The following is a 27,940-nucleotide window of genomic DNA, read 5'->3' as shown; positions in this document are numbered from 1 at the left end:
CATTGTTTCTGTCCCCTCAGTTCCTCTCAGGTTTCATTGAGCAAGATGGGCTATGGAGACCAGGGGCGGGAGACTTAGTGTGCAGCTTTTATTTCATCATTGATTCTCAGTCTTGGCTTCACATTAGATTCACCCAGGGAGTGTCTTAAAATCTCATTGGTTCCAGTGAGAAGCTAAGGTTGAGAACCACTTATTAGATGCACCCCCAAAGTATCCTAGAATACAGAGTTGGTGTCATCTTAAAAGCTAGTGTTACCTCCTCCTTATGCTTTAAGGAGATTTCATCATGGATGATCTGGTGACTATTTTGAGCATTTTATTTACAACTTGATATTCATATTGACCTAACAGAAATGGTGACTAAACGTAAACAGAACAGAGCAGCTTCAGTAAGCTTAGGAATCCTCATGTGGTGGGAAGTCATCACTCTGAACAGAGTTAGAAAACCTAAGTTCAAGTTATAGTCCTGCCACTTACCACCTATATGACTTGATCTTGAAATTCCTCCTTAATCTGAAGGAAGCCAACTAGATTTTTGAGCAGCAGAATGACATGCTGGGGTGGGGGTGGGGAGAACCGCTTTCTAAAATACCAGAGGTTGGAGACAAAGGTGTTGTTCAAGGGTTATGAGGGTACTGATAATTCTGCCTTTACCACCCACCTTTGTGAAATTAAAGTTATGGGAAGCAATCTGATGCTGATTTTGGCTCAAGAGTTAGAAGAGCCTGTTTTTGTAACAATTCCTTAAATGGAACCACATACATTGTTAGTCTTAGTTCTTTCAAAATGAAGATGCAAGACCCAAGCCTACCAGGGCAGTGACATAGCAAGAACTTGCGTAACTTCAAGCATCCTAAGGATCCCATCCATCAGGGAATCGAAAGCCAGGACTCCTTTGCCAAGGACTGCTGATCTGCTTCTGCCCTGTGCAGTCTCCTCATCTCTGACAATAAATAAAGACTTTAACTCAGAGTGTGCATGTGAGGTCACCCAAACTCTACTGCCCCCCTGCTCCTAGATTGACAGAGAAGTACTAGATGTGAGATGTGAACTGGGAGAAAGGTGGTGCAGTGGAAAGAAATAATCACCTCTCACATACATGGAGGCAGTTTAAGAGCCAGGAACCTCACTGCTACCCAGTTGCTATGTTCTGGTTCCCCATCAGAAAAAAAGAATAGTACTGTGTCCTGCCTACTCTCATACAGCCCCCTTTCCAAACTTTCCTTCACAAGCATCAGGCAGGCTCGTGATTTCTGCCAGATTTGGCTCCTCAACATTCTGGAGAAACGCCAGTGTGCTTGTGTCCTTTAAGGTGGCTTAGCAATGAGACCACAGGAGGCAGGGCGAGCAGCTGGGGATTTCACAGGCGACTCTTGCTTCTCCCTGTTGTCTTTGTTTCCACCCTCTTTTCAGCTCATTTTAGTCTTCTGTAAAGTGTTGGTCTCAATTTTTATGTTACAAAGCTTATGTTTGTGCCCATCCCATTGTAAACCACCTTAAATCCTTTCTGAGAGCATGAAAGGCATATGTCAGAAACAGTTTTGTCACTTTGGACCTCCACGTCTGTGGCAGGAGGCTGGCAGCCACCAGTCAGGTGTGTGCCTGAGTGAGGGTCTGAGCTGTGGACACGTCTGGAGGCCGACTGACATGGAGGCACCCAACAAACCTGGTCAGGCATCTGACAGACTCCTACCATGCTAAAGGGGCACAGAGGGTGAGCTGGTACCCAGAACATCATGTCACTCAGCCTCATCTTCAGGGGAGCGTGGCCAGGACACTTGTTTACTACAATGAGTTGTACAGAATAGAAATATTAGGGTTTTGATAGTGGATCCTAGCAGCACTTTTGTGAAACAGCATAAGGTGGAGAGAATGGGGGATCAAGGTTAGAGAGACCAGAGTCTGAACCTCGGACAGGACAGAGGCACAAAATCCGTCACCAAAAGAAGGTGTGTGCTTTCCTTGCCATGCCAACACATAACCATACCTCCCAAGATCCCTGCACCCCCACCTCGCCAAACAGAGCCTGGCAGGCCCAGCTCGGAAAGGGGCTTAAAGGAGCCAAGCAGCCTCCTTAACTGTAGCTGTACTTGTCAGATCTTACTTTAAATGTCATATAACCATTTTTTACACAGATATAAATTTCTAATTCGGCTTTTTCATTTACACATTTCTTTGGCATATGTGCTAAGCACATGCTTGGGGAAAAAAACTAGTTTAATTCTGATTTTCTCCCTTTAAAACAATCAGCATTTCACACTCTAGTGCATAATTCATTAAGTAAACCAAAGTTTTTGTTTTTTTGTTTTTTTGAGCTCATGGGAGGGAGGGCAAGTGTGAAGATATACTTTTGTGGGTCATATCAAGAATTCCATGGTTAGACCTGTTTTGATCCAGGTGACTTTCATGGCACAGATATTCAGCTAAAGTATCTGAATATCCCTGCTTAGCATTTGGAAATGGTTGCAAAAAAGAAAGATGCTATAACATGCTGCTTCAAGGCACTTTGTTTTTTCTTTACCTCCTACGGTAGGAAAGTAGGACTTTGTTTAAGCACACATCTTTCTCTCCTGTCAGTCAGACAGAGATCACAGCCCAAGTGGTGAGTGTCAGCCGAAGTTATTTACCTCATCATCTCTATTTGAGTCATATGCATTATTGGTACTGAGCATCTTTAATTGCTATCTTAAATTCTTCAAAAAGATTTATTGTGGCTCAACCTCCAAAGGTTGTGTTGTGTGCAGAGGGCACAGAAGCAGAGCATCAGAGCAGAAATTTGATATTTGTGAAACAAGTGTTCATCATTTAAGAATGGTCTCCATTCCATATACCAGAGCAACGGTCAAGTTCTAAATGGGACTAAAGGAAAGATGACCCTTACAAAACAGTTGAAACTAGGTTGTGTTTTGCTGCTGAAATATTTGCAAAAGAGTTAGCAATTATGTACTACATGATGTAAGTGAAGGGATGCATGATGAAAGTGTCTAGATAAGTCTAAAGGCACTCCCTCAGTAGCATAGAATAAAAATTGTAAATGTAAGAAAGCATTGTGTTATAGTGTAATTGGCAGTATGTTTTCTTTCTTACTGGGACATAAAACAATAGTATGTTGTCTCTTATGTTTGATGAAATGTACTTAAAACAGAAGAGCTTGAATTTCCTTAGGTAAATATTCTATCTATTGCCTGGATAGATAGCACATTTAGCACAGGATAACTTATAAAATTCACTCCCAGAATCTGACCACAAGCTGATGCAACCTCAGATGGTTTGAGTGTGAACAACAAAGATTTCATGGAATCCTAGAATGAGTAATCTGTAAAGGAGTCTTAGGGATTCTATGGTCTTACACATGGAGCTGCTGGAGCCCAGAATTCAGAAGCCTCTCTTCAGTCACTGGACATGTATTTAATCAATGGATCATGAGAATGTGAGGCATGGATGCCCTTTTCCCAGTGCTCCCAGTGGACATTTTGGCTTCGAGGGGAGTGGACAGGAGAGGGGAGAAATGGGAAGGGATGGAGTTTAAGGTTGGGCAGCTGTTCATTTGTCCCTTATTTAACGATTTGTTTTCTGTGGATGCCTCCTCTACAGTTCCCCTCCTTACATTTCCCTTATCCCTCCACTGTGCCCCTCACCACTGCCCCCGCAACAACCCTGTAATTTTTTCTTTGCTTTTGTCCACTATTCTCCTCCCTTCCCACCCACCTTCTAAGCCTTGAAGTGGCAGATTAGTTGAAGTGGGGGAGGGAACAGGAAGACATATGTGAAGAAAGCAACACAGACAAGAGGCATCAAAGAAACACTTTAAAAATTTAACTGAGGTACTTCCCTGGTAATCCAGTGAGTAAGAATTTACCTGCCAATGCAGGGGACATGAGTTCAATACCTGGTCTGGGAAGATTTCATGTCCTGCAGAGCAACTAAGCCCATGCACCACAACTATTGAGCCCACTCTCTAGAGCCTGTGCTCTGCAACAAGAGAAGGCACTGCAATGAGAAGCCCACGCACAGCAATGGAGAGTAGTCCCCGCTCACCACAGCCAAAGGAAGCCCACATGCAGCAATAAAGACTCAGTTCAGTTCAGTTCAGTCGCTCAGTCGTGTCCAACTCTTTGTGACCCCATGAATCACAGCACGCCAGGCCTCCCTGTCCATCACCAACTCCCAAAGTTCACCCAGACTCACGTCCATTGAGTCAGTGATGCCATCCAGCCATCTCATCTTCTGGCATCCTCTTCTCCTCTTGTCCCCAATTCCCCCCAGCATCAGAGTCTTTTCCACTGAGTCAACTCTTCGCATGAGGTGGCCAAAGTACTGGAGTTTCAGCTTTAGCATCATTCCTTCCAAAGAAATCCCAGGGCTGATCTCCTTCACAATGGACTGGTTGGATCTCCTTGCAGTCCAAGGGACTCTCAAGAGTCTTCTCCAACACCACAGTTCAAAAGCATCAATTCTTCGGTGCTCAGCCTTCTTCACAGTCCAACTCACATCCATACATGACCACAGGAAAAACCATAGCCTTGACTAGATGGACCTTTGTTTGCAAAGTAATGTCTCTGCTTTTGAATATGCTATCTAGGTTGGTCATAACTTTCCTTCCAAGGAGTAAGCGTCTTTTAATTTCATGGCTGCAGTCACCATCTGCAGTGATTTTGGAGCCCAAAAAAATAAAGTCTGACACTGTTTCCCCATCTATTTGCCATGAAGTGATGGGACCAGATGCCATGATCTTCATTTTCTGAATGTTGGGCTTTAAGCCAACTTTTTCACTCTCCACTTTCACCTTCATCAAGAGGCTTTTTAGTTCCTCTTCACTTTCTGCCCTAAGGGTGGTGTCATCTGCATATCTGAGGTTATTGATATTTCTCCTGAGTGTGAAATATCAAATAAGTTATTGATATTTGGCTGTGCTAAAGACTCAGCACAGCCAAAAATAACTAATTAATTACTGTTTTAAAAAATTAACTGGGGAAATTCCCTAGCGGTCCAGTGGTTAGGATTCCACTTTTTCACTGCTGAGGGCCTGGGTTCAATTGAGGAACCAAGATCCCACAAGTGAGGCAAAAAACAAAGAAAGTTAACTGGAAATTTTTCCATCTCAAATCCTAACCTACTCTAGAGCAGGAGTTGGCAAACTACAGTCTTCTGCCTCTTCTTGTAAATAAAGTTTTATTGAATCACAGCAGCATGCATTCATTTACATCTTGTATGTGTCTGTTTCTACACAGTGATGGCAGGATTGGGTGTCCACATAGCCCAAACTGTTTACTAGTTTGGTGTAGACAAGTGCTTCCCCAAGAGTAGTCTGCAGAGGTCTCCTTGTGCAAAATGTTAAAGAGGTATTTCTGGAAAGAAAAAGCTTCTTGGGTCAAGTACTTTTGGTAACTCTGCTTTTTAATCAGAGGATTTCTTAGATCCTTTAATACGCTAACATGCACTGTGAATTTCTGAGAGGTAGCTGAAGTATACAGCATTTTCCCAAGTTAATTTGGGAACCCTTTTCTTACAGAGCACCTTATGGGTATAGAGTTCCTCAAAAGACACTATGGAAGATGGTTCTCATTCAGTATCCAAGATATATTATTAATATTAAGTGAGAAAAGCAAGGTGTATCCATTACACTCCCATCAGTGTAAAGCATGAAGAAGGAAACTGTGGTTAAGTGTTTGCTTGTAAATGTTTCAATCATCTCTTGAAAGATCCATAGTGAATTGGTAGTACCACTCACTTCGAGGTGTGTTGAAGCTGGGAGATAGCTTTTCACTGTATTGATTACCTGCATTTTGACTTTGGGATCATGCCAATGTACTTCATTATCTAAACAGTCTGTCCATCAACATAATTAAATTTTAAAACAAAAATGTAAAATGATAAAACACTTTGGAAAACAGTTTGGCAGTTTTTAACAAAGTTAAATATATACTTACTGTATGTCTCGGCAGTTCTTCTCCTAGGTATTTACAGAAGAGAAATGTAAACATATGTGCATGCATACACACACTGTAAATAAAATGATGGGAGAGCAGAGACAGGCTTCCATATAAAGATGTGTTGGTTATGTACCTGCAGCCTCCTCCATTGTGACACTGCCCCACGGAGCCCCTTCTTCCCACCTCTCTCATACCACTTCCCTAGAAAGAAATGTGGCATGAGTTTGGCACATTCACAGTGGTTTCTACCCACACCACATGCATGGCCTTCTGTGGACTGGCATCCCTCTGTACGACCCCACTGAAGACTAATGGCAGAATTTGGACTTTATCAATTGAAAAGCATCCATTTGGTAAGAGCACAGGAGAAAATAAAGACCACAAATCCAAAGGGCAAAATCATGGAGTCAAGTGTAGAGTCTTTTCCTAATGGAGGAGGATCCCTGCATTCCCCCCCACCACCACCACCACCCTGTAATCCTCCACTGGCTCACAGTGCTCTCAGAAAGGACTATATTTACAAGCTGACTCTCTTGTCATGGCTGCCTCAGGAGTTGCTGCTTCTCTCTTGCAGTCTGTTTCAGAACATGAGCTGCCCAGTTGGCACCACATCCACAACCCATGGAATAATAACCACACCTATCTAAGGTTGTGCTTTACAAATGCAAATTAAGTTCACTGCTGGCAGACAGCTCAAATTCCATTTGTTCTTGGCTCACTTTAGCTTAAAAAGGTACAGAGACCAAGAAACCTAGCCAGAGCTGGAGGGCATCATTTGCAGAAAATGCAGCATCTGAAGGAGCCAGGCAGAGCAGGATGGAGCATTGCTGTAGCTCACCTATTTTTATTTCAAATTTACTAACTACCTGGACCATTTTCTTTGTGGCCTCTGCAACTACATTTTCTCCATTATTATCCTGTGGATGACATAGTCTCCTCCTCCAATAGAACAGGTCACTGATTCCTCTGCATTCCCTTTGGGCAGTACCTTTCAAAATTTTGTGAAATTAGAATCACCTGGAGGTTTTTTAAACACACACACACACACACACACACACACACACACACATTGCCTAGCCTGTTCCCTGAGTTCCTGATTCAGTAGGTTTGGAATGGGGATCCAAGAGTCTCTATTTCTAGCAAGTTCCCAGGTGATGCTGATGCTCCTGGTGATCCACACTCAGAGTAGCTCTTCTCACAGTACATATACCTCTATCATGGTATCTGTTATATTCTGCTTTCATTGTTACTTTTGTAGGAAGGACTTACATCAGTACTGTCTCATAGAAATGTAACCTATGTATATAATTTTAAATGTTATAGTAGCTAGTAATATATTAATAAACATGATACAATTAATTTTAACAATACATTTTATTAATAATCAAATATACCCAAAATATTATCACTTCAACATGTAACCAATACCAAAATAAATATTAATCAGATATTCTATATTTTTTGTACTAAGTAATCAAAATTAGGTATATATTTTATACCTAGAGCACATTTCAGTTTGAACTAAGCACATGTGGAGTGCTCCATGGCCACATGTGGTCAGTGGCTACCACACTGGGTGGGACAGCCTGAGGTCATGCTCAACGTGTACCAGAGAGTGTTGTAAACCCTTTAACTCATTTAATATATATTTAACCTTGTATATTAACTCTAGCCCCTCACGATAACCATAGGGGGTAAACAGTGTTATTAATCTCATTTTACAGGTGAGGAAACTAAGGCCAGGAAAGCTTTAGGTAACTTGCCCAGGACCCCTGAGCCAGAAACTGAGGGCAAGGGGGCTGGAGCTTGGCATCTGGCTTCGGGGTCAGCCACATTTCCACAAGGCCCTCATGCTCAACCACAGCTCCCTGGAGGGTAGGGAGAAATCACTGTCTTTGTGGGTCCCCAGGCAAAGAGCACCATTAGCTCAGATAGAACACCCAGTAAAGGTGTGCTGAAGGACTTAATGAGATGGAGAGGAAGGTTTTGTCAGACATTCAACCAACAGGATCAGATAACCTCAGACCACCACTGTATGTGAGTAGGTGAAAGGGGATATTTTAAAATTAAATTTGAAATTGTCTATTCTCTAGTTGCTTCCAGGCTAATAGATGTGAGAAAATACACAAAGACAAGAATAAAGGTCTCTCATACTATTATTTATAGTGGCATTCACAGTTAGGCTGACTGGAACCAGGAAGGGTTACACTGAGAGAGGCTACCCAGAGTTGGTGAGTCTAAAGCGATGTTAGGTGAAATGGAAAGAATGTGGTGGAGTAAGACACAGGAAAGGAATGATAAGAAGGAAGAATCCTCATCAGCACTGAGTGGATGCGGTTTACTGCAGACCTCAGTCCCTGGAAGCAGATTATGAGCTACAGATTTGCACACAACACTTCCAGGAGAGATGGAAAGAAGCTGAGCTGTGAGGCCACAGAAAGACCCTATGGAGACCTCATGGGCTAGGGTGGTCCTCCCAAATTGAGGTAGGGGACCAGTCCTTCTAACCCCTCATGAGCCAGTCACTGGATGCAGGTTTCCCAGAAAGGAGGTGTCACCTTGACCTGAGAGCAGTTCCTGAAGAGAAACTTGGCTGTGTATCTTCTGCTGCCAACACCTCTAGCCGTGATAGCATGAAGACCTCCTTGCTGAGGGGCAGAAGGAGGACTCTGCAGTGCACCACAGTATTCACTGCACTGATTCAGTGAAAGACCTAAAGAACCAACAAGAGAGCATGTGGGTGAATGGAAACCACGCGATAGAGTCCCAACATAGCCAGTTTGTGTGGGAAATTCATGCAACGCCATGCAATTAGTGAGTGAATTTACACCTAGTTCTCTCTTTTTCCTGACTTCCCTGGTAACTCAGATGGTAAAGCGTCTCTCTGCAATGCTGGAGACATGGGTTCAATCCCTGGATCAGGAAGATCCCCTGGAGAAGAAATTGGCAACCCACTCCAGTATTCTTGCCTGGAAAATCCCACGGATGAGGGAGCCAAGTAGGCTACAATCCATGGGGTTGCAAAGAGTCGGACATGACTGAGTGTCTTCACTTTCTTTCTGGTTCTCTTTATACCTCTTTATACCTCTCTAGGAAAGAGGAGAGAGAGATGAAAAATAGAACTTAAACACCCTTTATTACGAAGTGTGCTGTTCCTTGATCTGTAGTATTTAAACACTGTGTTCTAGATTCTACAAGAAATCTGGACCACATTTGGAGGCCACATTTACTTGTGTGCCTTGGGTACCTGACATGTTGAGTGCAGGGTCTGGATTGAGGGGAGAACAGCTAAGGACAGAGCACACAGAGCAACTAAGGACATCCCACAGAGCAACTAAGCCTGCAAGCTGCAACTACTGAGCCCAGGCACAACTAGAGAGTTCATATGCTGTAATGAAAGATCCCACATGATGCAATGAAGATCTTGGGTTCTGCAACTAAGACCTGATGCAGCCAAATAAATAAATATTTTTTAAAAAGAAAGAAAAGAAACTGTCTCCCATTCTCCCCTGCCTAGGAGAGAAGGGCAACTACCTTTCTACTACTAAGCAGGGTGTCTACAAAAGATGGCAGCCCCAAGGTGGGTGTTGATGGTGGTCCCCACGCCACCCCTAGACTTGACCTGGGGATCAGAGCCTGTCAGAGATGTGCCTCAGTTTTGATCCTGATCTTATATTCTTGGGTTCAGGTCAGAGGCAGAGTTTAAACTGTGCCTGGAGTAAAGCCGGACCAGAGTGGAAGAGCCTTTGAGAGTCTGACTCTGCATGCTGCTGCTGCTAAGTCACTTCAGTCATGTCTGACTCTGTGCGACCCCATAGATGGCAGCCCACCAAGCTCCCCCATCCCTGGGATTTTCCAGGCAAGAATACTGGAGTGGGTTGCCATTTCCTTCAATGCATGAAAGTGAAAAGTGAAAGTGAAGTCGCTCAGTCGTGTCTGACCCTCAGCAACCCCATGGACTGCAGCCTTCCAAGCTCCTCCATCCATGGGATTTTCCAGGCAAGAGTACTGGAGTGGGGTGCCATTGCCTTCTCCGCTGACTCTGCATAGTCACCCACTTATCTTCTCCAAAGCCTACTGAAGTTTGGAGTCCTTTGCCAGGTGGTGAGCTTTGCTGGGAGTAATCAAGTGTTATCACTAAAGGGCTTTTGCAGCTGGCAATGTCCACCGAAAATACAAAAGAAGGAAGGTAGAGAAAAGCAGAAATATGCATGCATATCATGGGTCCCCCTTGAGTTTGGTGACCCTGAGTAAATCCTTTAACCTCTGTGAACCTCAGTTTTAGGGAATGATACCCATCTCACAAAAGGTTTTATGAGTATGTATCGGCTTGCAGGAGTGAAGTATAAATATAATAATGTTTAATAAATATGTGTCTTACATTATAGTGGACATACATAATACATGTATGTCCATACATACATATACATAATAGTGGACATTAGCACACTATAAAGTGTTTCCCACCCATAAATAAACTAACCTTTTCAGAAACTGTCAGAATTTTCTCTGCCAAGATGCATTTTATTAGCTGTGGTGGGGAATGAGGTAATGGCAGCCATCTTTGTGGCTGAGATCAGGATGCCAGTTTATCCAGGAAACAAAAGCCACACTCAGCCCTCAGTAGATGTTTGTTGAACATGTGAATGAAGAAATGGGCGGATGGTGGAATGGTAGTAAGAGGCTGTGGATTTTCCTCCAGGAAGCCTCCCTGGGTTCCTCCAGCTTTTGTGGGTTCCCTGCAAGCCACAGCACATAAAATGTGCTCCATCCAAAATAGTCCTGCCTTACAGCCCCCCTTCTGTTGTTCCCTCTTTGTTCTGTATTCTCATCAGAACACTTGACTTGACATAAACAAGATGTTTTTATTATTTTTTCCTCCAAAAAAACTACCTCCAAGTCCACATTGAATTATTTAGTTACCTATATCCACAGACCTTTACTCCAAAAGAGAATAATAAAGAGGTGAAGGGTGAGTACCCTTATCATTATACAGAACATGGGTTGAGACTTGTTCTTTCTTTTCTCAGAGGGTTTTGTGAAGATTGAGTAAGATGACATAAAAATTTCTTAGTAGAGTTAGTGCCTGGCACATAGTGGGCACTCAATAAATGGAGATGTTGGAGAGAAGGAGGGATGAGATAGGAGGGAAGCTTTCATCACCAGGCACACACAGCCTGGAGAGCTGACTTTCAGAATTCAGTTGTGAAATCTAACTCATGCCCAAAGCCTAATTATATCTTGGAGTGTGGGTTTCCTGCCTTGACATGGGGATTAGACCGTTTCACACGGATGCACAGCTGTGTTGCCTGAGCCTTTTTGTTCCAGGCAAACTGGAACAGGCGGTAAACCTTTTGCAACCAAAGAGAGTAATGCCAACCAGCCTGCAGCCTGCCTGACAGGAGCCAGGCCGGAATAGCAAGCAGCCTCGAGCCCAGGAGCCATGCAGCCAATGCCACAGAGAGCAGACACCAATCTTGACGTCAGTCAGTTCCCTGTCACCCCGCCTGCCTACCCCTCCCCCCAGGCACCTTCCCACTGTCCCTGCTACATCCCTGCCAGCCTCCCCCTTCCTCCTCTTCCCTTCTGTCCTTGGCAAACTCTTTCGAGTGGAGGAGCAGGTGCTGAGAGATGACACCAGACTGTTAGCCAGCCCTAGAGGATGTCAGGTCAAAAGCCCCAATGTCCTTTTTAGGTAAGAGACTCTCAGATGTGATCAGGCCAGCACTCTTTTTCTTCTCCTCCTGGCTTTGGAGAGTTCTGAGCTGGGGCTGGGCTTCCCAGGTGCCACTATTGGTAAAGAACCCTCTGAGTTGTAGGACACACAGGAGACATGGGTTCAATCCCTGGGTCAGAAAGATCCCCTGGAGGAGGAAATGGCAACCCACTCCAGTATTCTTGCCTGGAGAATCCCATGGACAGAGGAAGCCTGGTGGGCTACAGTCCATAGGGTTGCAAAGAGTCAGAGAACAACTGAAGTGACTTAGCACAGACATATGAGCTGTGGGTAGACAATGCCTCTGTGCTCTTCACCTCAGCCTCTTCAGGCAGGCCCTGGAACTCACCAGGGCTCCTCTGGGGTTGAGAGATCCTGTTATAGTTGTGTGGTGCTCACTGGACCAGACCCCAGGCTGTGGGGCTGCAGATTCCGGGGGAGTCATTTTATTGGGTTTGTAGGAGCCACAGGTTCAGAGCATCATGGCTTCTAGGACACATTGAGCCCCGCCATGGGCTGCCTTGCCTGCACCACCAAATACAAATCCTCCTTCCTTCCTGCTCTCATCCAACTCCTCCCCCCTCTCCCCCGCCCAAGAGGATGCACCTTGAGTCAGCAAGCCAAAGCTGGCACTTGTCTGTAAATCCCAAGTCCTGGCAAACACTCTCATATCACCAGTTCAGTTCAGTCATTCAGTTATGTCCCACTCTTGGTGACCCATGTACTGCAGCATGCCAGGCTTTGCTGTCCATCACCAACTCCCAGAGCTTGCTCAAACTCATGTCCATCAAGTCAGTGATGCCATCCAACCATCTCATCCTCTGATGTCCCCTTCTCCTCTGCATTCAATCTTGCCCAGCATCAGCATCGTTTCCAATGAGTCAGTTCTTTGCATCAGGTGGCCAAAGGATTAGAATTTCAGCTTCAGCATCAGTCCCTCCAATGAATATTCAGGACTTATTTCTTTTAGGATTGACTTGTTTGATCTCCTTGCAGTCCAAGGAAGTCTCAAGAGTCTTCTCCAACACCACAGTTCAAAACCATCAATTCTTCAGCACTCAGCTTTCTTTTTTTTTTTTTTTTTTAACATATTGTGGTGGTTTTTGCCGTACATTCACATGAATCAGCCACAGGTGTACATGTGTACCCCATCCCGAACTCCCTTCCCACCTCCATCCCCATCCCATCCCTTTGGGTTGTCCCAGTGCACCATCTTTGAGTGCCCTATTCCATGCATCAAACTTGGACTGGCAATCCATTTCACATATGGTAATATACATGTTTCAATGCTATTTCCTCAAATCATCCCACCCTCACCTTCTCCCACAGAGTCCAAAAGTCTGTTCTTTATATCTGTGTCTCTTTTGCTGTCTCGCATATAGGGTCATCATTTCTCAGCTTTCTTTATAGTCTAACTCTCACATCCATACATGACTACTGGAAAAATCATAGCTTTGACTAGACAGACCTTTGTCAGCAAAGTAATGTCTCTGCTTTTTAATATGCTGTTTAGGTTGGTCATAGCTTTTCTTCTAAGGAGCAAGCACCCTTTAATTTCATGGCTGTAGTCACCATCTGCAGTGATTTTGGAGCCAAGGAAAATAGTCTGTCACTGTTTTCATTGTTTCTCCACCTATTTGCCATGAAGTGATGGTATCAGAGGCCATGATCTTAGTTTTCTGAATGTTGAGTTTTGAGCCAGAAAAACTTGTTGAATGTTGAATGTTTGAGTTTTCACTCTCCTCTTTCACTTTTATCAAGGGTTTTTTCATTTCTCTTCACTTTCTGCCATAAGGGTGGTGTTATCTGCATATCTGAGGTTATTGATATTTCTCCTGGCAATCTTGACTCCAGCTTATACTTCATCCAGCCCAGAATTTTGCATTATGTACTCTGCATATAAGTTAAATAAGCAGGGTGACAGTATACAGCCTTGACATACTCCTGTCCCAATTTGGAACCAGTCTGTTGTTGCATGTCCAGTTCTAAGTGTTGTTTCTTAACCTGAATACAGATTTCTCAGGAGTCAGGCAAGGTGCTCTGGTATTCCCATCTCTTGAAGAATTTTCCAGTTTGTTGTGATCTACACAGTCAAAGGCTTTGGTGTAATCAGTAAAGCAGAAGTAGATGTTTTTCTGGAATTTTCTTCCCTTTTCTATGATCTAAAGGATGTTGGCAATTTAATCTCTGGTTCCTCAGCCTTTTCTAAATCCAGCTTGAACATCTGTAAGTTCACAGTTCACATACTGATGAAGCCTGACTTGTAAAATTTTGAGCGTTATTTTGCTAGCGTGTGAGATATGGGTCAGCAGTGGCCTGCTGCAGGGATAGGGGCTCTGGGTGCAGCCACCTGGGTCACACAGCCTGTGGCATAAGCCCTGTTGGAGGAGGTCACCATTAACCCCATCATAGAGCCGCTAAGCAGATGACCCACAAACTGCAGAACAATTATACCAAAGAAATTCTCACAATGTTAAGAAAGTTCTAGGACCCACAACAGATTTCCCAACCTGGGTATCTGACAAAGGGTCTGAGAATCCCCAGAGAATTTGACTTTGGAGGCCAGTGGGATTTGATTACAGGACTTCTGCAGGACTGGGGAAACAGACTCTTGGAGGGCACAAACAAAACCTTGTGCACACCAGGACCCAGGAGAAAGGAGCAGTGACCCCACAAGAGACTAAACCAGACTTGCCTGTGAGTGTCCAGGAGTCTCCAGCCGAGGCATGGGTCAGCGGTGGCCTGCTTCAGGGTCGGGGCACTGAGTGTGCACGGGGTGGGTGCACAGGGCCTTTTGAAGGAGGTCGCCATTATCTTCGTTATCTCCACCATAGTTTGGTCTCAGGTCAAACAACAGGGAGGGAGCATAGCATTAAATTGAATTAAATATTTACTGAGCATGGCCCCACCCATCAGAACAAGACCCAGTTTTCCCCACAGTCAGTCTCTCCCATCAGGAAGCTTCCATAAGCCTCTTATCCTTAGCTGTCAGAGGGCTGACAGAATGAAAACCACAGTCACAGAAAACTAGTCAAGCTGATCACATAGACCACAGCCTTGTCTAATGCAGTGAAACTATGAGACACCCAAGACAGACGGATCATTGGGGAGAGTTCTGACAAAACGTGGTCCTGAAGAAGAGTTGCAAACCATTTCAGTATTCTTGCCTTGAGAACCCCATGAACAGTATGAAAAGGCAAAAAGACATCACCAGTTAACTTTGGAAAGGCATGAAGGCTGATTTGCTTAGGGGATGAGGAACAGAACTAGCAACGGTGGGTGCAGTGATGGGAGGGGGTCTCAGGAAGATCTGCAGGAAACTGGTTCCATGCATCTCAGCCTTCTTCTGCCTCCTGTCTTATGTGATGTGTGTCCATTTGAACCTATTAATGTTAATCATTAAGATAAGCAAAGTGATAACACGATATGTGTGCATGTACACACACACACATGCACACAACTGTAATGCCACATCTCAGGACTCATATTGTTTACTGTTTTCTTCTGTTAACATTGTCTTCAAAATAAACATCTATAATTTGTGGCAAGCATTCAGCTGCAAATACTTTAAATGATTGGAATCCTCTAAGTCTTCTTTTACCCTCTCATCTTTTACAGAAAACATTATTCTGCCCCTAGTACAAGTCGGTGAACTAAGTTCTAGGGTTCAAAATGCTGAAGAAGCTCGCGGCCCTAGGGGACTGACCCAAATGTAGCAGAAGATAAAACAACAGTTTTCATCTATTGCATCCAGGCCTCAGTGGGGCCTCTGTGCCTCTGTGTCGTGTTCTCATCCCTGAAAGCACACTCAAGTTAGGCATGATCTTCCTTACGTACAAGAAGGAAAACAAGGCTGAATCCATCTGCCTCAAGTCCCACCATTAGAACGTTCCAGAGCCAGGATGGACCTAAATCCCACTGACTGCAGGTCCATCCCTGCCCTACCACAACACCCTTGGCTGAAGGGTTCTGTGGGGAAAAGGGCCATGTATGAATGGGAACAGATTGCCTTGTGAGTACTGGGCAGGGAGCCACCAATTCCAACTGGACAAATTGAGGAACCATGATCTCGTCAAGAGAAGGTGACCGTCAGGTTGGGTTTTTGGAGAGGGATCCAAGCAAAAAAGGGATATGTGCAGAACTTTGATTGGTTGTATAACCACATCCAATACCTCATACAGTTTTCATGTTTAGATAGCAGGGCAACATATCCCGGTGGTTATATGTGAACCGTGAACTTCCTGATGTTCAAGCTGGTTTTAGAAAAGGCAGAGAAACCAGAGATCAAATTGCGAACATCCGCTGGATCACGGAAAAAGCAAGAGAGTTCCAGAAAGGCATCTATTTCTGCTTTATTGACTATGCCAAAGCCTTTGACTGTGTGGATCACAATAAACTGTGGGAAATTCTGAAAGAGATGGGAATACCAGACCACTTGATCTGCCTCTTGAGAAATTTGTATGCAGGTCAGGAAGCAACAGTTAGAACTGGACATGGAACAACAGACTGGTTGCAAATAGGAAAAGGAGTTCGTCAAGGCTGTATATTGTCACTCTGTTTATTTAACTTATATGCAGAGTACATCATGAGAAATGCTGGACTGGAAGAAACACAAGCTGGAATCAAGATTGCCGGGAGAAATATCAATAACCTCAGATATGCAGATGACACCACCCTTATGGCAGAAAGTGAAGAGGAACTAAAAAGCCTCTTGATGAAAGTGAAAGTGGAAAGTGAAAAAGTTGGCTTAAAGCTCAACATTCAGAAAACGAAGATCATGGCATCCGGTCCCATCACTTCATGGCAAATAGATGGGGAAACAGTGTCAGACTTTATTTTTCTGGGCTCCAAAATCACTGCAGATGGTGACTGCAGCCATGAAATTAAAAGACGCTTACTCCTTGGAAGGAAAGTTATGACCAACCTAGATAGCATATTCAAAAGCAGAGACATTACTTTGCCAACAAAGGTTCGTCTAGTCGAGGCTATGGTTTTTCCTGTGGTCATGTATGGATGTGAGGGTTGGACTGTGAAGAAGGCTGAGCACTGAAGAATTGATGCTTTTGAACTGTGGTGTTGGAGAAGACTCTTGAGAGTCCCTTGGACTGCAAGGAGATCCAACCAGTCCATTCTGAAGGAGATCAGTCCTGGGATTTCTTTGGAAGGAATGATGCTAAAGCTGAAACTCCAGTACTTTGGCCACCTCATGCGAAGGGTTGACTCATTGGAAAAGACTCTGATGCTGGGAGGGATTGGGAGCAGGAGGAAAAGGGGACGACAGAGGATGAGATGGCTGGATGGCATCACTGACTCGATGGACGTGAGTCTCAATGAACTCTGGGAGTTGGTGATGGTCAGGGAGGCCTGGCATGCTGTGATTCATGGGGTTGCAAAGAGTCGGACACGACTGATCGACTGATCTGATCTGATCTGATCTGAATGAGACATAAGCTTTGGTTTCCATGCAGCCTGCTTCCTTGGTCAAGAGTATTTATGTTACACATGTAGCATGTATATAAACTGATCCCCCAGTTGGAATTTGAACAGTTTAGAAAAAACTATGTGTTCAGGCTGTTAGTCTCCCTGACCATTTCCCCTCCAAACTCCACACTCTGTATGAGAACACTTTAAATGGTGAGAAGCAGAGGGGATAGATAGATGTGACAATAGTTACTCCCCTCTGTAAGTGGGCTCCAAAATGCATCTGTGGACACATGATCTAACACCAAGGCTCTGTGAAAGTTGCCTACAAACCTCCCTTCAGCTAAGTTTCCTTCCAGGACACACTCTCACATTGTCCCTGCTGTCTTACCTCCGTGGAACGTTTTTTTTAAATCTCAGGCTAGATTTTTGTTTTGGGTTTTTGTTGTTTTTGTTTTTTTTTCCCCCCCATAATTTTTATTTATTTATTTTTGGCTGCACTGTCTCTTCGTTGCTATGTGCAGGCTTTTCTCTAGTTGCGGTGAGCCAGGGCTACTCTTTGTTGCAGTATTCAGGCTCCTCATTGCAATAGCTTCTCTTGTTACAGAGCACAGGCTCTAGAGCACAGGCTTAGTAGTCATGGCTCACAGGCCTAGTTGCCCTGCGGCATGTGGAATCTTCCTGGACCAGGGATCGAACCCATGTCCCCTGCATTGGCTGATGGATTCTTATCCACTACACCATCAGAGAAGTCCCAGAGTAGTTTTGAACCTAACAGAAAAATTGCAGAGTAAAACAGAGAGATTCTATATAGCCTGCAGCCAGTTCCCACTGTAATCAGTGTCTTACAATACCAGTGTACATCTGTCACAATTAATGAGTCAGTATTGATACATTATTGTTAACTAAAGTCCAAACTTTTACTCACATCTCCTTCATTTTCCCCCAGTGTCCTTCTTCTGTTCCAGGAACCCAGCCAGGATTCCACATTACGTTTAGTTGTCATGTCTCCTTAGACACCATTCGGCTGTGAGTTTCTCAGACTTTCCTTATTTTTGATGACCTTGGTGAGGAGTACTGGTCAGATATTTTGTAGCATGTCCCTCATTTGGGATTTTCAGATGTTTTTGTTATCATTAGACCTGGGATATAGGTTTGGGAAAGGAGAGCTACAGAGGTGAAGTGCTGTCTTCATATCCAGGGTGCATATTATCACCATGACCTTGATCACCTGGCTGAGGTAGTGTCTGTCAGGCCCTCTACTGTAAAGCATAGAACATTTTTATGAGTCTTTTGCTTTTAGTTTAGGAGAGTACAAAGCAGTCTGGACTGATGCATTTGTGTTCTTTCCCATGATGTCAGCGAGATGTTTCCTGAATATTAACGATCCTGTTATTTTATTAGAAACTGAGCTGACCTTTTCATTCCTCTAACTCTGACTCCTGTTGTTTGGAGAAGGCCTTTGAGAAAACATCTTTGATGTGTAGGTTTGTTCCCCTGTCACAGATGATTCTCTTCCCTTTCAGAATGACAGCCCTTTGAAGCAAATGGTCATGTATGTCTTCAATATGTAGGCACCATATATACATACATATACTCTTTGAACTCGTGTCTTCAATGTGTGGTCACCTTATGCTAGCCTCCACCTCATTCCATCTGTACCCTGGTCCACAAAGTACCTAGATGCCAGGAACTTCAAGCCCCTGTTAGTACGCATTTATTCCTTCCTTTCTTTGATGTTAAGTTAAAGTGTTAGTCACTCAGTCATGTCTGACTCTGCGACCCCATGGACTGCAGCCTGCCAGGCTCCTCTGTCCATGGAATTCTCCAGGCAAGAATACTGGAGTGGGTAGCCATTCCCTTCTCCGGGGGTGGGGGGAAATTGTAACTATAGATTAGAGAAATCATGATGCTGAAGAAGGAGCCCAGAAGTGAGCTATTTCCCTTTCCTTGCATCTGGGCAGGAGACAAAAGTAAGGGACCCATGACAAGATCAGCTTGTTGAGCCCCAGCACTTAAAACCCCTGATGTTTAAATCCAGGAGTTTTTTAATGAAAGAACTTTAATTTCACTTCTACAAAGATAATATTCAAGTTATTATTACTGCCTAACAAACTGCCTCAGAACTTCAACATTAATCATTGATTTTCCCATAAATCTAGTTAGGGGGCATCACTTGTCTCTACTCCACCTGGACTCAGCTGGGGTAGCCCACATAGGGTTGAGGATGGTTCACTGCCCTGGCTGCAGTGATTTTAGTTTTCAATCAGAAAAGTAGAAGTAGAAGTCAGTTGGTGCTGACTTCATCTAGAAGTTCAAGCTGGGACTGAAGGCCAGAGCCTCAGCCCCTTTCCAGATGGGCTCCTTCATGGACTGCTCAGGCTTCCTCACAGCATGGTGGCTGACTTCTGAGAGGAATACCCAAGAGTAAGGACTCGGAGGAAGCAGTACCATCTCTTATGACCTGGCCTCAGAAATCATGTAGCATCACTTCAGCCATAGTCACAAACCCACCCAGATTCCAGGGAATGGAACAGACTTCACCTTTCAGTAGGAGTGCTGAAGTCACATTTAGGAAGAGTAAGCTGGTTGGGGTGTGTTACAGTGGTTATTTTTGGAAAATAAAAGCTGGCTAGTGATTGATTTAGAAGAGTTTTCTTTTTTCCCAGTTTTATTTCAATATAATTGACATATAACATTGTATTACATCATAATGATTTAATATGTTAATATATTGTGGAATGATTATTGCAATAAGTTTAGTTAACATCAATCACCCCACATCATAGTTACAACCCTCATCATAGTTACAAGTTTTTATATGATGAGAACTTTTAAGATTTAGTCTCTTGAAAGAGAAAGTGAGTGAAAGCGCATAATTTTTTTTACATGATGAGAATATTTATGAAATGCACATATGTAACATTTATGAAAATGTACACATGTAAAGTGACCTATAATCCCCCTCAACAGAAACCTGGATTAAAGATTTACTGAACATGGCCCTGCCCATCAGAACAAGACCCAGTTTCCCCATCAGTCAGACTGTTCCATCAGGAAACTTCCATAAGCCTCATCTTTATCCATCAGAGGGCAGACAGAATGAAAACTACAATCACAGAAAACTAACCAAACTGATCACATGGACCACAGCCTTGTCTAGTTCAGTGAAACTATGAGCCATGCTGTGTAGGGCCACCTAAGACAGACGGGTGATAGCAGAGGGTTCTGACAAAACGTGGTTCACTGAAGAAGGGAATGGCAATCCACTTCAATATTCTTGCCTTGAAAACCCTATGAACAGTATGAAAAGGCAAAAAGGTATGACACTGAAAGATGAACTCTCTAGGTCGGTAGGTGCCCAATAGGCTACTGGAGAAGAGTGGAGAAATAACTCCAGAAAGAATGAAGAGACAGAGTCAAAGAGAAAATGATGCCCAGTTGTGGATGTGATAGGTGGTGGAAGTAAAGCCCAATGCTGTAAAGAACAATATTGCATAGGAACCTGGAATGTTAGCTCCGTGAATCAAGGCAAATTGGAAGTGGTCAAACAGGAGACAGAAAGAGTGAACATTGACATTTTAGGAATCAGTGAACTAGAATGGACTGGAATAGGTAAATTTAACTCAGAGGACCATTACATCTACTACTTGTGCAAGAATCCCTTAGAAGAAGTGGAGTAGCCATCACAGTCAACAAAAGAGTCCAAAATGCTGTACTTGGATGAAATCTCAAAAGTGACAGAATGATCTCTGTTCGTTTCCAAGGCAAACCATTCAATATCACAGTAATCCAAATCTATCCCCCGATGAGTAATGCTGAAGAAGCTGAAGCTGAATGGTTCGTGAAGACCTACATGACCTTCTAGAACTAACACCCAAAAGAGATGTCCTCTTCCTTATACGGGACTGGAATGCAAAAGTAGGAAGTCAAGAGCTACGTGGAGTAACAGGCAAATTTGGCCTTGGAGTACAAAATGAAGCAGGTCAAAGTGAACAGTTTTGCCAAGAGAATGCACTGGTCATAGCAAACACCCTCTTCCAACAACACAAGAGAAGACTCTACACATGGACATCACCAGATGGTCAATACTGAAATCAGATTGATTATATTCTTTGCAGCCAAAGATGAAGAAGTTCTATACAGACAGCAAAAACAAGTCCAGGAGCTGACTGTTGCTCAGATCATGAACTCCTTATTGCAAAATTCAGACTTAAATTGAAGAAAGTAGGGAAAACCACTACACTGTCAGGTATGACCTAAATCAAATCTCTTATGATTATACAGTGGAAGTGACAGATAGATTCAAGGGATTAGATCTGATAGACAGAGTGCCTGAAGTACTAGGACAGAGGTTTGTGACATTGTACAGGAGGCAGTGATCAAGACCATCCCCAAGAAAAAGAAATGCAAAAAGGCAAAATGGTTGTCTGAGGAGGCCTTACAAACAGCTGTGAAAAGAAGAGAAGCTAAAGGCAAGGGAGAAAAAGAAAGATATACCCATTTGAATGCAGAGTTCCAAAGAATAGCAAGAAGAGATAAGAAAGCCTTCCTCAGTAATCAATGCAAAGAAATAGAGGAAAACAATAGAATGGGAAAGATTACAGATCTCCTCAAGAAAATTACAGATACCAAGGGAACATTTCATGCAAAGATGGGCTCGATAAAGGACAGAAATGGTATGGACCAGACAGAAGCAGAAGATATTAAGAAGAGATTGCAAGAATACACAGAAGAACTGTACATAAAAGATCTTCATGACCCAGATAACCATGATGGTATGATCACTCACCCAGAGCCAGACATCCTGGAATGTGGAGTCAAGTTGGCTTTAGGAAACATCACTATGAACACAGCTCGTGGAGGTGATAGAATTCCAGTTGAGTTATTTCAAATCCTAAAAGATGATATTCTGAAAGTGCACTCAGTATGCCAGAAAATTTGAAAAACTCAGCAGTGGCAACATGACTGAAAAAGGCTAGTTTTCATTGCAATCCCAAAGAAAGGCAATGGCAAAGAATGTACAAACTACCACACAATTGCACTCATCTCACACGCTAGCAAAGAAATGCTCAAAATTCTCCAAGCCTGGCTTCAACAATACATGAACCAAGAAATTCCAGATGTCCAAGCTGGATTTAGAAAAGGCAGAGGTATCAGACATCAAATTGCCAACATCTGTTGGATCATCAAAAAAGCAAGAAGTTTTCAGAAAAAAACCTTCTTTCACTTTATTGACTACAACAAAGCTTTTGACTGTGTGGATCACAACAAACTGGAAAATTCTTAAAGAGGTGGGAATACCAGACCACCTAACCTCCCTCCTGAGAAATCTGTAGGCAGGTCAAGAAGCAGCAGTTAGAACCGAACATGGAAAAACAGACTTGTTCCAAATGAGTACGTTAAGGCTGTATATTGTCACCCTGCTTATTTAACCTCTATGCAGAGTACATCATGTGAAATGCCAGGTTTCATGAAGCACAAGCTGGAATCAAGATTGCCAGGAGAAATATCAATAACCTCAGATATGCAGATGACACCACCCTTATGGCAGAAAGCAAAGAAGAACTAAGGAACCTCTTGATGAAAGTGAAAAAGAAGAGTGAAAAAGTTGGCTTAAAGCTCAACATTCAGAAAACTAAGATCATGGCATCCAGTTCCATCACTTCATGGCGAATAGATGGTGAAACAATGGAAACAATGAAAGACTTTATTGTTTTGGACTCCAAAATCACTGCAACTGGTTACTGCAGTGATGAAATTAAAAGATGCTTGCTCCTTGGAAGAAAAGCTATGACCAACCTAGGCAGCATATTAAAAGTAGAGACATTACTACTTTTAGTAGTAATAAAATGGATCTTTTATCAACAAAGGTCCATCTAGTCAAAGCTATGATTTTTCCTGTAGTCATGTATGGATGTGAGAATTGGACTATAAAGAAAGCTGAGTGCCAAAGAATTGATGCTTTTGAACTGTGGTGTTGGAGAAGACTCATGAGAGTCTTGGACTGCATGGAGATCCAACCAGTCAATCCTAAAAGATATAAGTCCTGAATATTCATTGGAAGGACTGATGTGAAACTGAAACTCCAATACTTTGGCCAACTAATGCAAAGAACTGACTCATTGGGAAACACCCTGATGATGGGAAAGATTTAAGGCAGGAGGAGGAGGGGACAACAGAGGATGAGATGGTTGGATGGCATTACCAACGCAATGGACATGAGTTTGAGTGAGCTCCGGAAGTTGGTGATGAACAGGAAGCCTGGCATGCTGCAGTCCATGGAGTCACAAAGAGTCGGACACAGCTGAGTGACTGAACTGTACTGAACATTTAAGATTTACTCTCTTAACAACTTTCAAATGTACAATAAGTACTGTAGCCCACTAGCCTCCTCTGTCTGTGAGATTTTCCAGGAAAGAATACTGGAGTGGGTAACCATTCCCTTCTCCACGGATTATGAACTATAGACACTATGCTATACATTATACCCAAAATTTATTTATTATAACTGGAATTTTGCCTACCTTCCCCCATTTCCCCTGTTCTCTGTTCCCCACCTATGGTAACCACAAACGTGTTCTGTATTTCTATGAGTTTAATTTTTATTTTATTATAATTTTATTTAGTTATTTATTTTTGGCTGTGCTGGGTCAGCATTGCTGTACAGGCTTTTCCTTAGTTTGCGGTGAGCAGGGGCTACTCTCTAGTTGCGATGCATGGGCCTCAGTAGTTGCGGAGCATGGGCTCAGTAATTATGGTTCCCAGGCTCTAGAGCATAGGCTCAACAGTTGTAGCGCACAGGCTTTGCTGCATGTGGGATTTTCCTGGACCAGAGTTCAAACCTGTGTCACCTGCATTGGCAGGCAGATTCTTTACCACTGAGCCACCAGGAAAGCCCTGATTTTTATTTTAGATTCCACACGTAAGTGAGATCATATGGTACTGGTCTTTCTCTGTCTGATTTATTTCGGTTAGCATAATACCCTCAAGGTCCATCCATGTTGTTGCAAATAGCAGCATTTACTTCTTTTTGTGGCTGAGTAATCTTGTGTGTGTGTGTGTGTGTGTGTGTGTGTGTGTGTGTGTGTGTAATACTGCACTTCCTTTATCCATTGATCCATTAGTAGACACTGTGGTTGATTCCATGTCTTGGCTATTGTACATAATGCTGCAGTGAACTTGGAGGTGCAAATATCTCTTCAAGATAGTGATTTTTGTTCCCTTCAGATATGTACTCAGAAGTGGAATTGCTAGATAATATATTAGTTCTATTTTAATATTTTGAGAAAACTCCATCCTATTTCCCATGTGGGCTCTAACCAGTTTACATTCCCACCAACAGTGCACAAAGATTCCCTTTTTTCCACATCTGTACAACACTTGTTACCTCTTTTCCTTTTGATTATAGTCATTCTGATGGGTATGAAGAGATATTTCATTTGTTTTTTTATCGTGATTTGGATTTGCGTTTCTCTGATGATTAGTGATACTGAGTGCCTTTTCACGTACCTGTTGACCATCTGAATGTCTTCTTTGGAAAAATGTCTATTCAGACCCTCCAAGCATTTTTTTATCAGATTATTTGGAGTTTTTTGCTAATTGAGTTGTATGAGTTCTTATATTTTGGATATTTAGGAGAGTTTCTTATTCTTCAGCAAAGATTTGTTGTGGCTAATGTACTGGACTAGATATGGGGAAATATCCTTGATGCAGACACAGTCTCTGCACTCGGGCAGCTTAGAGTTCAGACAGTGGGCATTTGAAACAGGACACTGGGCATTTCCATTTAGAGATGGGGGTTGGAGCAGGGGTAGGAATGGTGGTTACAGGCACACAGGAGGGGCTTCTAGCAATGGCTTCAAGACCCAAGAGGAGTTCTAGTTGCAAAGTGCTTGTCCCCAAATAAACTGAGTGACTAAGGCAGAGGAGCAAAAGCTGAAGATGAAAGGTGGTGTGGTTGCCGAGTGTTTCTGCTTGGGGGGAAATGTTTGTTTTGTAGCTGTGGTCATCATAGCTCCTACTATTGTTATATCATTGCCTTTCTTCATAAAGTGTAGGACATTTTCCTGGATCAAAACTTTCTCAGTACCTAGGGTCTCGAGCAGCCAGGATCAGAGAAACTGTGTTTAAATCCTGACACTGTTACATGATGGCCATTTTGACTTCAGATGAATGACTTAACTGTTTATTACCATGGAGATGACTGGAGTTCTCACGCTTGTCATTCTTCCTTATTTCCTGCTACCAGGAGAGGAGCTTGTGTGTGTGTGTGCTCACATGTGAGTACACATGTTTTTGATAGAAAGCTGTGATCTGTCAGCTTCAGAGTTGCAGCATGAAGTGAATTCATGCTAGCTGGAGGCCATAGTAGTGTCTGGGTCACCCAGGCCCATCTCATGTGGTTTTCTTGCTCACATGTGTTCTAGAGATTGTACTCGGAGCAATAATTCTCAGTGGAGTCATGGATCTGATCAGTGCAACTGTTGAATCAGTGATCCCCAGACATTTCTGGAACCCACCAGGTGATGGCCTCAGGTGTGTCTCAGAACTAAGCAGAACCCTCTGTGCTTTAAGTTCTGTGACCTGAAGCATGTCACCAGCAGGACTTGATAGGAGGGAACATTTGGAAAGTGTCTGCCAGAGAAGGGAGTAGAAGCAAAGATACACACCCCCAAACTCCTTTTGTCTTTATGAAAAAAAAATCTGCCTTTCATAAAGAAGCCCAAGGTCACAGGCATGAGTACCTCTTCAGAACAGTCACCCAGCTCACCCTAAAGTCAGTGATGGGCATTTATTTCTGAGCATGGACAGAAACCATGCTCTTAGGAATGACAAGCTTTTTGATCTTTAAAACAAAAGGATTTTGTTTTTAAAAGAAGTCCAGAGGATGGAGCACTGGAATACCAGACCCACAGTAATGTGAAGAGAGCCCTGTGGGCTGGTGCATCATAGTACGTGGCCCAGAGTGAGGATTCCACTTCACTGGGCCTCAGCCTTCTCATCTGTCAGTGAAGGAGTTAGATACCAGGGAACCCTAGCACCCCTTCCAATTAAAAGACAATAGTCCTGAAATGAGAAGAGCATGTTTCCTGGCAAGATGGTATGTTATTGCCCATGTAGAAAACAGACTTCATGATGGTCAAACTTGGTGAGCATGGATTCTCTTTTTTTGTTGTTGTTGAAACATCAGATGCAGAAGCTAAATTGCAAAATAAAGTTAACTAACTTGTTGAAAATGTTAATACAGAGCCCTGAAATGGAGCTAGAAGAAAGCAAGTAGGAAGAAAGAAAAATCAAAAAATCAGTAATAGAAAATCAACTCCCAAAAGATTTTGAACCACTGCTTTTGAATATGCAGAGTGGAATGGTGAGGGAACATGGTTGAGCGTGTGGAGCCCACTATCCCAGGCTGTGTGGAAGGAGGCAGCTTCCTGTGCCTCTCTGTGCCGCTCTTCGTCGGCTGCAATGGGAGCTAATGATAGTACCTGCCTCATCAGGTTGTTATGAAGATTAAATGTGTCAGGAACATGCTCAGCCCTTCAAATGGCACGTGGCAGGCAGGAAGCACTCAGCACAGATTAGTCATTTCTCTCTTCACCAATTCCCTCCTTGCCTTTACCAGATGCAAATATCATGCCCAATATGGGCTGTCGGCAGCCAACCAAATAAACAGAAGGAGGAAGGCCTTTCCTTCCCTTGGGTCCTGGGATCACTGGGCACGGGAATTGCAGGTAGGAGGAGGCCTTCCTGCCACATCTGAGCACCCATCAATCTTTGGTTCCCACCCTCTACACTTGTCTTTATTCTGGCATCCTTTAAAAATCAGTTCTACATTTAAAACACATCAAGTAGGATTTTAGTTATAGTCTCGCCTACATATTTGGAATTAGAGCTGGCAAAGTCTATTATGCAAATCTATGCAAATTATATTCAAAGAGGCAGTAGCCCCAGATTGTGGGGAGGGGAATGAGCAGGCCAGCACAAAGGGCCTGGAGTGGAAATTTGCATCTGTTAGGGGAGCCCTGGGTTGAAGGCCTTGAGCAGTAATTGTGATGGTATAAGCCTTTACATTCAGTGCTTAACCTTTTGTGCCAAAGAGGAGAGGCGATTTCCACAGTGAGGATGACTGTGGGTGTTGAAGGAGGCATTTGGGCATTGCGGCGCTGTAGCAGTTTTATGATACAAATGAAAAGTTGCTTTGAAATGATGACTATAATCCAGGCCGTGTCCCGACCAGCTGTGTTCTTGGACAAGTCACTTCACTCCTTCCGTTGCCCCTTCTGTGAAATGAGGGGACTGGACTAAGTTGTTTCGAGTGCCCTTCTCACTGTGACAGCTAAATGTCATCCTCTAGGTGGAGACCCTGTGCACCCAGGAGGGCAGTATCCATTCATTGTACCGAAGCTTTCAAATCTGAAGAAAAAAGGGCCCTAACAGTCCTCCTAGAGTGAAAATACCTTCAGGGGATGCTGGCAACTAGAAAGAGCTGCAGCAAGGGCACGCATGTTTACTTCCCCTGAAAGTCTTGCAGGAAGGAGAACTCCAGTCAGTTGTATACACTTTCCACCTGGGAGGATTTTAGCCCCAGGGATGTTCATGGTGGGAAAGTCAAGGGAGTTTCTTTCCCTGAGTATTTTGAAGACCAGGGAGCATTAAGCCCTCGGCCTCTAGAGGCTGCAGAAGTTCCCCCTGGAGGCCGAGCTACCCCTCTCCTACCTCTGGCCTGTCCCTGGGGTCCCTGGGGGCCTCTCTGAAAACTCTGGGCTGCCCTTGATGCTGTTGCTGGAAGGCAACAGTGTCCTTGTCCTTGGTCATGGGCCTCGGATTATATGGAGCACATCTGTGCTCCCCCCTAGGAATCCTCTGG

At 43.6% G+C, this 27,940-nt stretch overlaps 1 protein-coding gene across 6 annotated transcripts in view; it reads left to right on the top strand.

Annotated features, from left to right (window-relative positions):
* The window catches only part of TMEM108 (transmembrane protein 108), a 409,024-nt gene that overhangs the window by 362,347 nt on the left and 18,737 nt on the right, over window positions 1-27,940 (top strand). The gene's annotated exons all lie outside the window — the stretch shown is intronic.

Source organism: Bubalus kerabau, chromosome 2 (assembly GCF_029407905.1).
Source record: "Bubalus kerabau isolate K-KA32 ecotype Philippines breed swamp buffalo chromosome 2, PCC_UOA_SB_1v2, whole genome shotgun sequence".
In the NCBI taxonomy this organism is placed as follows: domain Eukaryota; kingdom Metazoa; phylum Chordata; class Mammalia; order Artiodactyla; family Bovidae; genus Bubalus; species Bubalus kerabau.
This window is presented reverse-complemented; position numbering and strand designations above follow the sequence as displayed.